Genomic DNA, 16269 nt, shown 5'->3' with positions numbered 1-16269 from the left:
TATAATAGCAAATAAGTATCACACTAATCAGAAGACACAGTATGATTTCAGAAATGTTGCAAAGTGCCATCTTTGAATTGAAAAAAGTTAGTTTTATACTCATTTTGTAGCTGAGGAAATTGTCTTAGAGCGTTTCAGAACTTGCTCGTGGTTATCTAGTTAGTAAATATAGAAACCGGGACTTGGGTGAGTGAATTCTTCATCTCAGATTTAGTCTAAAGAGACTGCACAGCGTTTATCTTTTTAAACATTTGGTGGAGTGCCATTTTGGATTGGACGGTGGATACAGGGAGTGAGGAGATGCTGTCTCCCTTTGGCACCTGGCCACACTTCTGCCCGCCTTGGCACTGTGTCCAGGGTGGGCACAAAATGTGGTGATGAGAGGTCGCATCCCAGGGAGGTGCAGGCTCAGATGACTCACGCCTGGCCTCGGGGGCCTGGGAAGCTCTGAGCCCACCCCCAGGCCTGGGGCCGGGCGGGTTTGCCTTCCGGGGGCTGCGGCTTTCCTCCTGACCGGCTTCCCCAGCCCTTCGGCCCGTCAGCCACGCTGGTTTCTGCCCCTCGTGACCGTCTTTTGTATTTGCTTCCCCTCTGACTGCGGGTTCGCTGTGTTCCAGTGGCTCACTGTGAGCAGAGAACGGCGGGTTTTGTTTGAGTTGCAGCAAGCCGGTTGGTTCAGTATCATAGTCAAGAGGCCCCGGGTTTCTAATAGACTTTTCTCTTTTTAATTTAAAGAGGTTCTCAATGTACCCCCAAGGTTAATTAAACCATGCGATGCCTTGTCTGTTAACTTTATGTTTTACAAACTAGAAACCCAGGCACTACAGGCCACGTGCCTTATTCTGGGAGACGTGCAGCCATGCGCTCTCGAGACTCTGCACTATTAACCCTGCAGAGCTAAGCTCTGTAGATTCCAGGGGCTCCCAGTCTTCCAGCTCCTTCTACCCTGTGACTGTGAAGTCAGGACCATCCCCAAGCAGGGTATCTGCCTGAGAATCACCATCGATGACATTCTTGTTTTCATTCTGATTCTCACTTCAATCCTGTGCTTACAATGCTGTTCCTATCTCTCAGATGAGGAAACTGAGGTTCAGAGTGCTCCTGTGGCTTGTCCAAGGTTGCATAAGCAGGGTTTGTATCCTATGGAGGGTAGCCTCCAGGCTGAGACTCTTTTCCTGGATCCCTGCCCAGCTTTGGTTTGTGGCCAGGACGCATTACTGATGTTCCCCTATTCCCATCCTCAGCAGCCCCCCCACCTCCCCATTTGTCAGCTGGTGAAAATAATTGGTGTTGGAGAAGACTCTTGAGAGTCCCTTGGACTGCAAGGAGATCCAACCAGTCCATTCTAAAAGAGATCAGCCCTGGGATTTCTTTGGAAGGAGTGAGGCTAAAGCTGAAACTCCAGTACTTTGGCCACCTCATGTGAAGATTTGACTCATTGGAAAAGACCCTGATGCTGGGAGGGATTGGGGGCAGGAGGAGAAGGGGACGACAGAGGATGAGATGGCTGGATGGCATCACCAACTCGATGGATGTGAGTTTGGGTGAACTCGGGGAGTTGGTGATGGACAGGGAGGCCTGGCGTGCTGCGATTCATGGGGTCTCAAAGAGTCGGACACGACTGAGCGACTGAACTGAACTGAAAATAATTTGGCTGCAAAGGACACAGGAGAAAGGAGACGAGAATGGCAATGCAGGCCTGTGAGGCGTGTGGGGACCAGAAAGGCAGGTCTTGGCCTTGGTGATGGGGGTGTGGGAGTTGGGGGGCAAGACCAAAATATGCAAGTGCCGTGGGCAGGCTGAAACAATTGCCGACGCTCCCACACCCGCGGTCTCGCTCGCTTTTTCATTAACTGTCTTTTTTTTTTTATTGAAAAGTAATAAATGTTCATGGTTAAAAAAAAAAATCAAATCTACTTCTACTTCATACCTCCAACCTCCCAGTCACCCTCCAAGGAAGGACAAACTGTCTCTTTTCTCCTTCAGGAATATTCAGATATTCTAGAGACACACATGCATTTCTCCCTTTCATTTTCACAGAGAGGAACATAATCCACACAACGTCTTGTACCTGATTTTGTCCTGAAGACTCTTCCGCACCAGCTCATATAGGTCTGTCTCATCCTCTTCCTTCTCTCTCACGACTCACAGATTCCATGCTACGGACGGTCCTTCATTTATCCAGCGAGGCCCTATTGCTGGGGTCACTTGGGGCTGAGGCTGTTACACACAGTACCAGGGAAAGCATGCTTGCCCATTCATTTTCAAGTATATCTCTACAGTGAATTCCTAGAGGCTGAACTGATGCAGGAACTGCTGAACCCATGAGAAAGAATGTTTCACTCTGTATCAGAGATGCCGAGCTGTCTTGCATCAATCTGAACTCCTGCTTCCAGGGAGGAGTACCTGCTCCCTCTCAGTGTGACCTGATTTTTCAGTCTATATTAGACGGCGCCATAGGCTGAATCCTGACCCCTAAATATATAATCCCTGGATCCTGCACATGTTACATAATGTGAAATAAGCGTCTTCACAGGTGTGACTAAGCTAGAAACTTTGAGAGGGAGAAATTAGCCTGGAAATTACCCAAGTGGGCCCAGTGTCTTTATAAGAGGGAGAGGGACATCTGATTTCAGACAGAACGGAAGAAGATCCTGCCTCGGAAGCAGAAGGAAGCAGCAGGGATATTACACGCTGGCTTTGAAGATGGAGGGAGGGATGAAGAACCCATGAGCGCAGCTGGAGAATTGGGAAACGCACCAACAGTCTTCCATGAGCGCAGCTGGAGAATTGGGAAACGCACCAACAGTCTTCCCCCGCACCTGTGTCAAGAAGCACTCTGAAACACTGATTTTAGCCCAGTAAAACCATTTTGGATTTCTGGCCTCTTAAACGGTAAGAACTGATGCTTTTGAACTGTGGTATTGGAGAAGACTCCTGAGAGTCCCTTGGACTGCAAGGAGATCCAACCAGTCCATTCTGAAAGAGATCAGTCCTGGGTGTTCTTTGGAAGGAATGATGCTAAAGCTGAAACTCCAGTACTTTGGCCACCTCATGCAAAGAGTTGACTCATTGGAAAAGACTCTGATGCTGGGAGGGATTGGGGGCAGGAGGAGAAGGGGACGACAGAGGATGAGATGGCTGGATGGCATCACCGACTCGATGGACATGAGTTTGAGTGAAGTCTGGGAGTTGGTGATGGACAGGGAGGCCTGGCGTGCTGCGATTCATGGGGTCGCAAAGAGTTGGACGCGACTGAGCAACTGAACTGAACTGAAATGGTAAGAGAATAAATTTCTGTTGCGTGAAGCCGCTTAGTCTGCGGTTATTTGTTACGGCAGCCGTAGATTGGTAATATCAGGGGGGAGGCTGAGTGCTCAGGTGGGGGTTTGGCGGAGTGCTGCCATCTCCACTCACCTCCACGCCGGGCTCAGTCGTCCAAAGCGTCTCCCCTTAGCCCAGGCCCGTGCCTCTCACCCAGCAGAGCAAGGTCTTGCTTATCAGCCCCCGTCTTGGGAAAGGGGCTTAAGCAAACAGCTGTCAAGCACCATGTGAAAAGATTTCCTTCAGCCACCCACAGATCTCACTGAGAAGATACGGACAAATAACATTTTCTTTGACTTCATGTCTTTTCAATGCTGTTTGGTCACCCCTGTAGATTACCCAGAGGGGACCTCACGTGTTCATAAATAAGGAAGTTTTTCAGCAGTAGCTTTGTGACTCCTTGCCGCAAAGCATCACTATGGTGGGAGGGGTCCAATTCAACGTCATGTCAGGACCCCATGGCCAACTGATTTCTGGAAGGTGAGCGGTCCCTTTCAGATGGGGCTCTCTTGGCCTCTGGAGTGAAGAAAGCAGTCAGTGTTCATAGCGATTTCTGTCTGGGAAGAGGTGTGAATTGGGAGGAATTATCTGAAATTTGATACATGCTTTCAAAGGTTCAAATCTGGCTGTGGGCTCCTTGAGGAAAGGGAAGGAAGAAAACTGCTGAGCAAATAAGCTCCATCTCATATAAAGCCTTTTGAGGCAAATGAATTATGGAAGGCGCCTGTAATTTGCACATAGATGCTTGATTAAAGCCCACCTTGACCATTTTTAGATGCTGGGAATATCTCTCTGCCTTTCCCCTCCTCTTAACCAGTCTCCTGCTTCTGGCGTACCAATCTCTGCTCAGCACCAAGCCCGTGAGACTTACAGGGGGGTCTGCTCCCTAAACCACCTGTTAGAGTAATCCAAGGATCCTCGACCTCCCCCTCCAAGGCAAGTGGATCAGGCCATGCAGCAGGCTGACAGTCTAATTATTCCAGCCATCAGAGGCGTCTTCTGTGTCTCTAATCTACCTTGACAAGACGGTGGTTTGTCACTTGAGGCCTCTTTAATTGGCTGCGTGATTGACACAAGTGTAGGGGGCTCTTTATTTTAAGAATTGAAGAGAGCCTTTGCCTTCAAAATTAGCTCAGTTACATGATGCCAAAGACCTAGTTTGCACCCTCCAGAGGCTAGAATCTGAGTCTTGCAGTCGCTCCGCCTCTAGGTAACCAGCAAGAATGACTAGAAGAGACACCCAAGCAGTTTTCCGTTTATTGTTTACCTTTCACTGAAGGTCTCCTCAGCCCTAGGTTGGCCTGCCACCCCCTTTCAATAGCATTATGAAACAGGCTGCTACAATCTTAATGTAGGCGGCCCCTCAAAAATGCACACTGTTTTGGTTGCAAGTGACAGAAATCTAATTTTTTTTTTAAAAAATCAGAGTTCATATACATTAGAAGTCCAGCAGCTGAGCTCTGCCTGGGTTTGGGTGCCTAAACAGTATGGACAGGGCTTGGTTACTGTCTTTGCAGCTCTCAGTTCTACCCTCCTGCTGGGAGAATCTTCTCCTCACATAGTAGGAGAGATGACCTGCGGCAGTGCCTTACCGGATGTGAATGGTCCTCTCTCCCAAAGAATAAGCACAGAGCCCAAGTTAGCACTGATGGAGGGCTCTGACTGGTCCAGCCTGCGTCACATGCTCTCCTCCTAGATCAATCACTGTACGCAGGAAAATGAAGCTCTGTGATTGGCCGAGCACCAGTCATGTGACCAAGAGGCTGCCCAATGGGCTGTGCCTGGCAGAACCTCCTGAAATAGGAAAAGTTCCCTTCCCCGATGGCAGAGGGGGCCAGCCAGAGTGAGAGAACAAATCCTGCACAGACTGTAGAATTAAAACTTTCAAATCTAGTGCCCTGGTAAGTTCTGTGTCTCCACCATTTCCTCTGACTAGCCTCTCCTTGTCCAACAGGATAGCCTATCATGAAAACCAGCCTGGAGTTGTCAGGAGGGAGGGTTCTGAATAGTCGGAAAACTGGTTGGGTTTCTCCACCCTCAGGAGGCTGTGCTAGTAGATGGGAATGGATTACTCTGCCTCTGGACACGGAGACCTAACTGATCAGAAGCGATTCTTGCCTCCTCCAGAGGATGGCAAAAGCTGCGGGCTCCTTGGATGGGTGTTGATAAACCCAGGAAGGGAGCAGCAGTCACGCTGACAGTTCCCTCCTAGACCTGCACCCCCTGCCAGGCCCGCCTTCCCTGTGCCCTTGTCTCCCGTGGCAGGCTGGCTGGCACTGGCCCAACCTCAGCTAGGACGGCTAAGGCCGGGAAACTTGGGTGTTTTCTCTGGGCTGGCCTCTTGTAGGTTTCAAAGACAGCCTTTCCTCATTGGACTTTCTTTGACTGTTTCATGGGTTTTTAAGCACAAGTCCTGACGTGATCATCGCCTGCTGCAGTTCTAAAAACTTTAAAGAACATTTGGTTATCACTTATTTAAAGCTTCTTAGTGTGTCTTATGTGTGAAATTAAAGGACGCTTGCTCCTGGGATGAAAAGCTATGGCCAACCTAGAAAGCATAGTAAAAAGCAGAGACATTACTTTGCCATCAAAGGTCAGTCTAGTCAAAGCTATGGTTTTTCCAGTAGTCATGTATGGATGTGAGAGTTGGACTATAAAGAAAGCGGAGCACTGGAGAATTGATGCTTTTGAACTGTGGCGTTGGAGAAGACTCTTGAGAGTCCCTTGGACTGCAAGGATATCCAACCAGTCAATTTATATTCATTGGAAGGATTGATGCTGAAGCTGAAACTCCAATACTTTAGCCACCTAATGCAAAGAACTGACTCACTGGAAAAGAGCCTGATGCTGGGAAAGATCTAAGGCAGGAGGAGAAGGGGACGACAGAGGATGAGATGGCTGGATGACATCACCAACTCAATGGACATGAGTTTGGGTAAACTCTGGGAGTTGGTGATGGACAGGGAGGCCTGGTGTGCTGCAATTCATGGGGTCGCAAAGAGTCAGATACAAGTGAGCAACTGAACTGAACTGAACTGTCTGTGACTTAATCATGTGGCTGAAACAGATTATGTCTGAGCTTGTTACTGGGTTTTTTTCTCTCTTCTCCCACTGGGCAAACTTAGCTCGCTTCGCCTAACCACTCAGCATGGTGTGTGTGCAGATCAACCTCTCCCAAGCATCCCTTTCATCTTACCATCTCATGGTCTTTTACCTGCAGAATGAAGGACGGCCTCCTCAGCCATTCGGCCTCCATGATCCTTCCCATCCTGCCCCACTCGTGCCATCTCCCCCTTCATTCCCACAGGAAGTTTTTATTTCAGGAAATCTTCTGAACTACTCACACAGTTGTGCCTCCATCATCATGGTCCATTTTAGAACATTTTCCATTACCCCCGAAAGAGACCCTACAGGCCTCTTATCCACCCCCCAGCCCGCTGCCATCACAAGTTCCTCCATCTCCTCCATTCCCAGGACACCACTAACCTGCTTTCTGTCCCTATCGATTTGCCTGTTCTGGACATTCACATGGATGGAATCATAAAATATGAGGTCCTTTGTGACTGGCTTCTCCCACTTAGCATGAGCTTTTCGGAATTCATCCACGTTGCGGCACGCACCAGTCCTTCATTCCTTTTCACTGTCTGGTGACATTCTATTGTAGGGATGCCACATTGACTTTATCATTTAACAGTTAATGGGCATTTGGGCGGTTTCCATTTGGGGGGGGTTATGAATAATGCGACTATGAACATCATACATGCACAAGTGTTTGTGTGGACATGTTTTCATTTCTCTAGGGTCCAAACCTGGGAGTGGAGTTTCTGGGTTGTGCTGTAACTCTATGCTTAATCCTTAGAGGAACTGCCATACTGTGTTCTAAAGGAGCTGTGTGGTTTTACGTTCCCACCAGCAGTGTATGAGTGTTCTAATTTTCTCCACATTCTTGCCAACACTAGTCATTATCTGTTCTTTTTATTATAACCATCCTGGTGAATCCAGCGCAGTATTTCACTGTGGTTTTGGTTTACATATCCTTGATGACTAGTGAACATCTTGGCTTATCGGTCATCTGCTTATCTTCTCTGGAGAAATGTCTAGTCGGATCCTTCACCCATTCTCCAACTGGGTTATTTGTCTGTTTATGTTGAGTTGCGAGTGTCCCTTGTATATTGCAGATAGAAGTCCGTTATCACAGATGGGATTTTCTAATCTCTTCTCCCATTTTGTGGATTCTCACCTTCTTGATTGTTGTCCTTTAAAACATATAAGCTTTTAATTTTGGTGAAGTCCAGTGGATCTATTTTTTTCCTTTTTTTCTTGTGCTTTCGATATCTAAGAAGCCATTGTCTAATCCAAAGTCACAAATACGCATGGCTTTGTTTTTATTTACAAGTTTTTTAGCTTTAGCTCTTACACTTAGGTCTGTTATTCTTTTTGAGTTCCTTTTTAAAAATAAGGTATGGGTCCAACTTCATCTTTTTGCATGTAGATACTGAGTTGTCTTAGCACCTCATTTTTTTTTTATTAGTCAGAAGCCAAAAAGATAGAACAAGATAATTAAAAAAAGAAAAAGTTTATTCCTGCTAGACTGCCACAGGAGTATTATGACTCAAAATGTAATAGTCACTGAATTCCTGCAGGAATCTAACTTCTTAAAAAGATATCAGACATCAAAGTCTGAGTCATGCCACATTAACCACCAATGGCCAGAAAAGTTTGAATGCCACTGGAAAAGTTAAATATTAGACTTTCCCTGAAACATCTAAACTCAGAGAAGTAGGTATTGCAGTTGTCATACCAACTTGTGTGCATTCTCTACAGGCTTCCAAATCCATCTTTGCACCCTCCCCTTTCTGTTGCTATGGTAACCCAAATAAATACTCTCCTGAGATTCATTTCTCTCAGATGCCAGTGCATCAGGTCAAACAGGCAGGCAAATAACGCACTGGCCCTAAACATTCTCACTGTCCAGGCAGCCACAAAGAGCTAGTTCTCTACATAGTCCATCATATTTTAACATTTTCAAAGCCACAATTCCATTAGATTGGGAAAAAAATATATTCTACGCTTTGGTACTTCTCTTATTTGTTGAACCAACAAGACCAACCAAAAAAAACCAACATTTTTTTTAAAGATTATTCTTTTAAAAGATTATTCTTCTAGAAGATTATTCTTCATTATCTTGGCTCCCTTATGAAGCAACTAGCTGTTTCTGCCATTTTACTCTTTTTAACTCTTCTCTCCTCCGTGTTGTGGTACCAGCCAGGCCTGGACTGATTGAACAAGAGCCTGCTGATTCACGTGCTTTTGGACATTTGTCTTCTTTGGAGAGATGTTTATTCAACTCTTTCACCCATTTTAAAATCAGGTTGGTTTTTGTTGTGTTGTTGTTGAATTGTGAGAGTTCTTTATACATTCTGGATATTATCCCCTATCAGATATATGATTTGCAAATATTTTCTCCCATTCTGTGAGTTGCCTTTTCATCCTACTGAAAATGTCTTTGATGCACAGAAGATTTAAATCTTTTTTTTTTTCCTGTAATAAACTCTGTTTTATTCAGATAGCAAAAGGTTGAGGACCGAACATGTTTTTTTTTTTTTTTTTTTAACCTCATTTGCACATCTTTGAAACCAGAGGAGGAGAGGACATCCCTGGGCTAGTCATCTGGGGTGACCTTGGCTGATGGACACCTGGGTGAGGGATCTGGCCCATCCTCACACTGTCCTGCTAAATACTAACACCCCAGGAGCTCAACCCCGGCTTCCAGGGGAAAAAGCCTGGAATCTCCTTCTCTGGAAGCCTCCTTCTCTGGAGGAGATTGCAATTCAACCTATCTGGCTAAGACAGGATTCTGGGGTCCCTCCCTCCGTTCCACCTGGTCTCTGTGGCTATTATGGAAGTTTTTAATTTTGATGTTTAACTACCTTTGTCTTTTGTTGCCTCTTTCTTTGGTGTTATATCCATGAGATCCTTCCCCAAAAGCTGCATTGACTTTTGAACAGCCTTCTGGTTTCCCAAGCCTTCTGATTTCCCAAGTTTGCTCCAGTTTTTATGGGGCTTGACCTACTTGAGACTATCAGCTTCCTATTTCCATGTTTGCCTTATTAATAGAGCACCATCTCCTAAGATGACTTGGGTATATGTCTTTACTGTTTGAAAATTAAAAATGGAACCGAAGCGTCTGTCATCTACCAGATTGAGATGCTCTTCTGTGCTACAGGGCAGTGTTTTTCAGTCCGTTCCCTGAAGCATCTAATTGCACATGGCAAGAAATACGTGCCCAAATGAGCATGGGAGGTGCCATGGTCTACCTCTTGCAGATCTGGAATGCATATTAGTGCGTTAAAGGTTCTGAGAAATCCTGTGATAAAGAAGGCCTCTTAATTTTGTTGAACAAGCCCATTTACTCAGGGGAGGGCCTTTTTGCCTCAGCACACTGTTAACTTGCCCAGGAAGGTTTTCCCTAAACGCCCTTGGAAAGCTCGGTCTTCAAGAAAAGTGAGGCTGAAATGCACACGCGGCTGGAATAAACATTACTCTTGATCTAACAAAGGTCTCCTTTATTTTTTGTCTCCCACATTCCTGATGCTTTGTTCAGTGCAGGAAAGTTTTCCGACCTACTCGAGCAGGTCATTTGACTTTTCTGCTCACTTTGGAATAATCAAGTACTATGGGAAGTTTCAGAGTCCAAGTTCAGGAATTTGAATGCTCTACGATACTCAGCTCGACTTTGATCTTGACTTAGCTCAAGCCTGCCGTGGGAACGTGGGGTCACTGCCTGCTCCTCCCTCTGGCTCTCTGCGTCCCTCCTCACCACTCTTTTCATTTACCTATTTTTTATTTTTTCTTTTGGCCGTGCTGGGCTGAGTCCTCACTGCATCCCTCAGGCTTTCTCTTGCTGTGGACGTGGGCTCTGGGTCTCCTTGTGGCACGGGGGCTTAGTTAGTCTGCGGCATGTGGGATCTTGGTTCCCCGATTCAGGGATTGAAACTGTCCGCTGCATCAGAAGGGGGATTCCTAACTACAGGACCACAGGGAGGTCCATTCTCCTCAGAGACTGTTTACTGCAGTTTGAACTTTTCCTCGAGGGAGGGAGGAGACTCATGAGAGAGGGCAGCCCACACTCTTCTCTGCGACTCTGCTTGTTCTAAGCTCACTCTGCTCAGTGCACAACAGGCCCATCAATCTGAGAGACGAGGCATTGCGGCAAGGAATAAGACTTTATTAGAAAGCCAGCAGGCCAAGAAGATGGCAGACTAATGTCTCAAAATAACCATCTTATCGAGTCTAGATACCAGGTTCTTTTCTAGAACAGGGATGGGAGGGAAGTGAGGAAATAAAGTAAAAAGGTCATTAATCTGATAAATATCCCCTAGAATGGCAAGCCTCAGGCAGAGAATGTGTTCATTTCTTCCTTCCTGCCATCCACAGGTGAACAGGGTCCTGAACAAAGGCGCTTTAGTTTAACAGTCAGGCAGAGGGCAAGGTTCTCTGAGGCAGGTGGTTATGAATGATTCTAACAAAAACAGTGAAAAGCAAGTCAGAGTTCCAACATGTTTGGTGGCTCAGTGGTAAAGCATCCACCTGCAATGCAGGAAACACAAGTTCAATTCCTGGGTCAGGAAGATCCCCTGGAGAAGGGCATGGCAACCCACTCCAGTAGTCTTTCCTGGAGAATCCCGTGGACAGAGGAGTCTGCCGGGCTAGAGTCCTTGCGGTCAAAAAGGAGTTGGACACAACTTAGCAACTAAACCACCACCACCATAATCAGAATTGGCTCTTCCCTGCAAGATGCTCTCTCTGGGCTTGGGGATGGTCAGGGCTGGCTCTTATTAGCAGGCATCATTTTGGAGAAGCCCTGCTGAGCCTTGTCTCCTGCATCCCGTTGGCTTAGGCTGAAGCATCTCTGTTCTGAGGGGACCCTCCTCAGCCCGTAGGTATGCAGTAGGCAGTTCCGTCTTGTACCTTCTCTTCAGAAGACAGTAGAGCTTCAGAGACCAACTGATCCACTCTCCTTTACAGGTGCAGCCTCTGATGGCCTTGACCCTGTGCTCTGAGGTTACTGTGACTTTCTGGCTCAGCCACCTCTAGTTGGGGGGAAACGCTTCCTCAACCCTGCTCTCACCATCCCTGTAGGAGCAGCAAATCCCAAGTGTCAGCCTTGCCCTGGGGCCCCAGAGCGGTTAGTCAGCATTCCGTCTGCCCAGTACTCCCTGGGTGGCACGAACGCCTCATCTTCCATCCAAGTCCATGTAAGATTCCTCAGTCACATGTCAGGCCCCTTTCCTCTGAGGCTTCAGCATTTCAAAGCCCTCAACTTGGAATCAGAAGCTGGTACCTGTATCCTTACCTCTAGAGGCTCAGCGAGGTCACAAAGAAGTCCTCTCACTTCAGTTGGAATTCTTGGTCTGCCAAGGCATCGAGGAACAGAATATTGTGGTAGGTTACACATCTGCATGTGCAAAGTATCATTCTCACGGCCCCTTTGGGATCTTGATCGTGTCACATGGGGTCACCAGTTGAAACTCACGCTGGGATAGTGTTGTTCTAACATTCGGTCACAGAGGGTAAACCTCTAGCATTGCCTAACATACGATAGGTGCTCAGAATGTGACCTTTGTTTTGTCTTCTCTCTTCCTCTAAATCAAAGCCTCCCCATTTTTCTGAAGCCAGCTCCAATAATTCTCCTCTGCAAGTCCTCTAAACAATGCAAAGAAATAGAGGAAAACAATAGAATGGGAAAGACTAGAGATCACTTAAAGAAAATTAGAGATACCAAGGGAACATTTCATGCAAAGATGGGCTCGATAAAGGACAGAAATGGTATGGACCTAACAGAAGCAGAAGATACTAAGAAGAGGTGGCAAGAGAATACACAGAACTGTACAAAAAAGATCTTAATGACCTAAATAACCACAATGGTGTGATCACTCACCTAGAGCCAGACATCCTGGAATGCGAAGTCAAGGGGGACTTAGGAAGCATCACGACAAAGCTAGTGGAGGTGATGGAATCCCAGTTGAGCAATTTCAAATCCTAAAAGAAGATCCTGTGAAAGTGCCGCACTCAATATGCCAGCAAATTTGGAAAACTCAGCAGTGGCCACAGGACTGGAAAATGTCAGGTTTCATTCCAATCCCAAAGAAAAGCAATGCCAAAGAATGTTCAACTACTGCACAATTGCCCTCACTTCACATACTAGCAAGGTAATGCTCAAAATCCTTCAAGCTAGGCTTCAGTAGCATCTGAACTGGATTTAGAAAAGGCAAAGGAACCAGAGATCAAATTGCCAACATCCATTGGATCATAGAAAAAGGAAAGGAACTTAAGAAAAAATCTACTTCTGCTTCACTGGGTATGCTAAAGGTTTTGACTGTGTGGATCACAACAAAATGTGGAAAATTCTTCAAGAGATGGGAATACCAGACCACCTTATTTGTCTCCTGAGAAACCCGTATGCAGGTCAAGAAGTAGCAGTTGGAACCAGACATGGAACAATGGACTGATTCCAAATTGGGAAACGAGTATGTCAAGGCTGTATATTTTCATACTGCTTATTTAACATATATGCAAAGTACATCATGTGAAATGCCGGGCTGGATGAAGCACAAGCTGGAATCAAGATTGCTGGGAGAAGTGTCAATAACCTCAGATATGCAGATGACACCACCCTTATGGCAGAAAGTGAAGAGAAACTAAAAGCCTCTTGATGAAAGTGAAAGAGGAGAGTGAAAAAGTTGGCTTAAAACTCAACATTTAAAAAACTAAGATCTGGCCCCATCACTTCATGGGAAATATAGGGGGGAATAGTGACAGGTTTTATTTTCTTGGGCTCCAAAATCACTGCAGACGGTGACTGAAGCCATGAATTAAAAGGCGCTTGCTCCTTGGAAGGAAAGATATGACAAACCTAGATATTGTATTAAAAAGCAGAGACATCACTTTGGTGACCGTGATCCATGACTATAAGGTTCGTATAGTCAAAGCTATGGTTTTTCCAGTAGTCCTGTATGGATGTGAGAGTTGGACCATAAAGAAGGCTGAGTGCTGAAGAACTGATGCTTTCAAATTGTGGTGCTGGAGAAGACTCTTGAGGGTCCCTTGGACTGCAGGGAGATCAAACCAGTCCATCCTAAAGGAAATCAACCCTGAATATTCATTGGAAGGACTGATGCTGAAGCTCTAATACTTTGGCCACCTGATGCGAAAAACCAACTCACTGGAAAAGACCCTGATGCTGGGAAAGATTGAAGGCAGGAGAGGGGGATGACAAAGGTTGGGATGGTTGGATGGCATCACTGACTCAATGGACATGAGTTTGGGTAAACTCTGGGAGTTGGTGATGGACAGGGAGGCCTGGCCTGCTGCAGTTCATGGGGTTGCAGAGAGTCAGAGACAACTTAGCAACTGAACAACACCAACAAGTCTTCCAAACCAGTCACCCAGGAGTGATTATAGTTAATGGAGTCTCAAATGCCTCTCACCAGCAGGCGGCCGTGATACGTGGCTTAGGTGTTGGCTCAGCTCTCGAATAACACAGTTGGTAAAATTCCCTACAAATTTTGGGGCTGGTCTTTTTCCCCCCAACTCTGTTTAGGTAGAATTGGTATTTAACATTGTGGAAACTTAAGCTGTACAACATGTTGAGTTGATACAATCACACATCACAAAAGAGCTACCACAGTAGTGGCACCTAACGCCTCTCTCTCCTCACCCAATTATTATGTCTTTTTTGTGGCAAGAATATTTAAAATCTTAGTTTTTATGTATATAATACAGTATCTTTAGCTATAATCACCGTGATGCACGTTAGATCCCCAGAACTTACTGAGTTTTTAACTGCAGTTGAAGACTTTGACCCATCCACCCCCCAGCCCCCGGTAACCACTACTACACTTTCTGTTTCTCTGAGTTCAGCTTTTTTGGCTCCCATATATAAGTGGGGTTGTGCAGTGTTTGTCTTTCTCTGGCTTATTTCACTTATCGTAGCGTGGGGGAGGTCTTCGGGGCTAGGTCAGGTCTTAGCTTCAGCACCCAGGATCCTCGCTGAGTTCTGCGGGATCGTCTGTGCAGTGGGTGGACTTTTGTGCAGTTGCGGTGTTTGGTCTCAGTGGTTGCAGTGTGGAGGCTCTCGAGCTGTGACCCACGGGCTCAGGAGTTGCAGCACGCAAGCTTAGCTGCTCCACCGCATGTGGGATCTTAGTTCCCCGACCAGGGATGGAACTCGTGTCCCCTGCATTGCAAGGTGGATTTACTGCACCACCAGGGAAGTCCCTAAATGTTCTTTTAATAAATGAACAAGCTGATCATATAAAGCAAAGAGCGAAGGTGAAGAGAAAAAAAGGTGTGCGTCCAGGCTCAAAATCACTGTAATAAAGGTGTGTGATGTCACTTCCTGGAAAAAGCTCAGGTTCTAGAGTTATACTGACTCTACCATTAACGACCCTATAACCTTGGGGAAATTTTTTAAATTAGTTAACGTACCATTTTAACTAATATGACGAAGACTCGCAGTAGCAACAAATTGAATTTGTTTCTCTCACTTAAAAGGCCAAAAGGTGACCTGGGGCTGGTGAGGTGGCTCCTTGGTCATCAGGGATCCAGGCTCCTTCTCTCGGTGCTCTGCCGTCCTTCAGTGGGGCTTCCAACTTGTGACTCAGAAAAGTGTTCGGCTTCTCTTATGTCTACTTTCAGGCTGACAGAGAAGGGGATAAGTGAAGAGGAAGACCGGCCCCTCCTTTAAGGGCTGGGGGCTCAGAAGTTGCACTCAACACCCCCATTCACACCCCATCGGGTAGAACTTAGTCACATGGCTACATTTGACTGCAAAGGAGTCTGGGAAATTCATTTTGGGCTGGAGAGTAATATTCTAAGCCAAGAAATCCTATCATCCCAGAAGGAAACGTGCACAAATAGCAGTCTCTGCTTTATTCTTTTTTTCCTTAATTTTAAGATTGATTGATTTGTTTGTTTGGCTGCACTCAGGCTTTCTCTCGTTGCAGCGAGTGGGGGCTCCTCTTCGCTGAGATGCACGGGCTTCTCACTGCAGTGGTTTCGCCTGTTGCGGAGCTTAGACTCTAGATATGCTGGCTCAGTAGTTTCAATTCTCAGGCTCTAGAGTGCTGGCTCAGTAACTGTGGAGCACAGGCTTAGATATCTCATGGCCTATGGAATCTTTCTCGACTACGGATCAAACCCGTGTTCCCTGCATTGGCAGGCAGATTCTTAACCACTAGACCACCAGGGAAGCCCTTTGCCTTATTTATTTATTTATTTTTGCCACCATTCCACTCCCAGTCCTCCACCCTATCCTGTTCTTCATTTATAAAACATGTGCTTCACTGTGTTACAATCAAATTAGATGAGTTATTTGGAAGTATCTTGTAATCCCCAAAGTTCCATCCAAACACAAGTTAACTGATGGTAAATAAGTAAAGAATACCAACAAAGGAATCAGAGAACAAGGGAGATTCATTCTAGGTGAAATGATAGAGTTTATGGAGCGGGTAGTTTTTAAGTTGCACATTGAAGTATTGACTGGTACTTCTAAGGAGGAAAACAAAGGAGGTTGTGGGGGAAGTAAAGAAAACATCCCAGGTGATTGGCAAAGATAAAGGTGGGGAGGTGAGAATTTGGATGCATGTTTGAGATGCTTCGTGGGGTACAGTTTGGGGAGTGCAAGGGCAAGAGAAGGAACTGGACCAGAGCAGGCAGAACACTTTGGGTGGACTCCGGGAGCTGGTGATGGACGGGGTGGCCTGGTGTGCTGCAGTTCACGGGGTCCCAAAGAGTCAGACACGACTGCGAGACTGAACTGAACTAAACTGAGGCAGAACTCTGATGCCACGCATTCTCTGGGAAGGAGTGGGAAGCCAGTGCCCGCCTCTGCTAAGGGTTGGATGTGATTTTCTTCACGGAGGGCTGTGCCTGGAGGAGGAT

The 16269-nt window shown here is 46.3% G+C and overlaps 1 long non-coding RNA gene across 1 annotated transcript in view; it reads left to right on the top strand.

Moving 5' to 3' along the window:
* LOC133255082 (uncharacterized) overlaps positions 1 to 16269 on the top strand; it is a 79840-nt gene that overhangs the window by 24090 nt on the left and 39481 nt on the right. The window lies entirely within an intron of this gene.

Source organism: Bos javanicus, chromosome 10 (genome assembly GCF_032452875.1).
Source record: "Bos javanicus breed banteng chromosome 10, ARS-OSU_banteng_1.0, whole genome shotgun sequence".
NCBI lineage: Eukaryota > Metazoa > Chordata > Mammalia > Artiodactyla > Bovidae > Bos > Bos javanicus.
The sequence above is the reverse complement of the archived record's forward strand: the minus strand, read 5'-3'. Positions and strand labels throughout refer to the sequence as shown.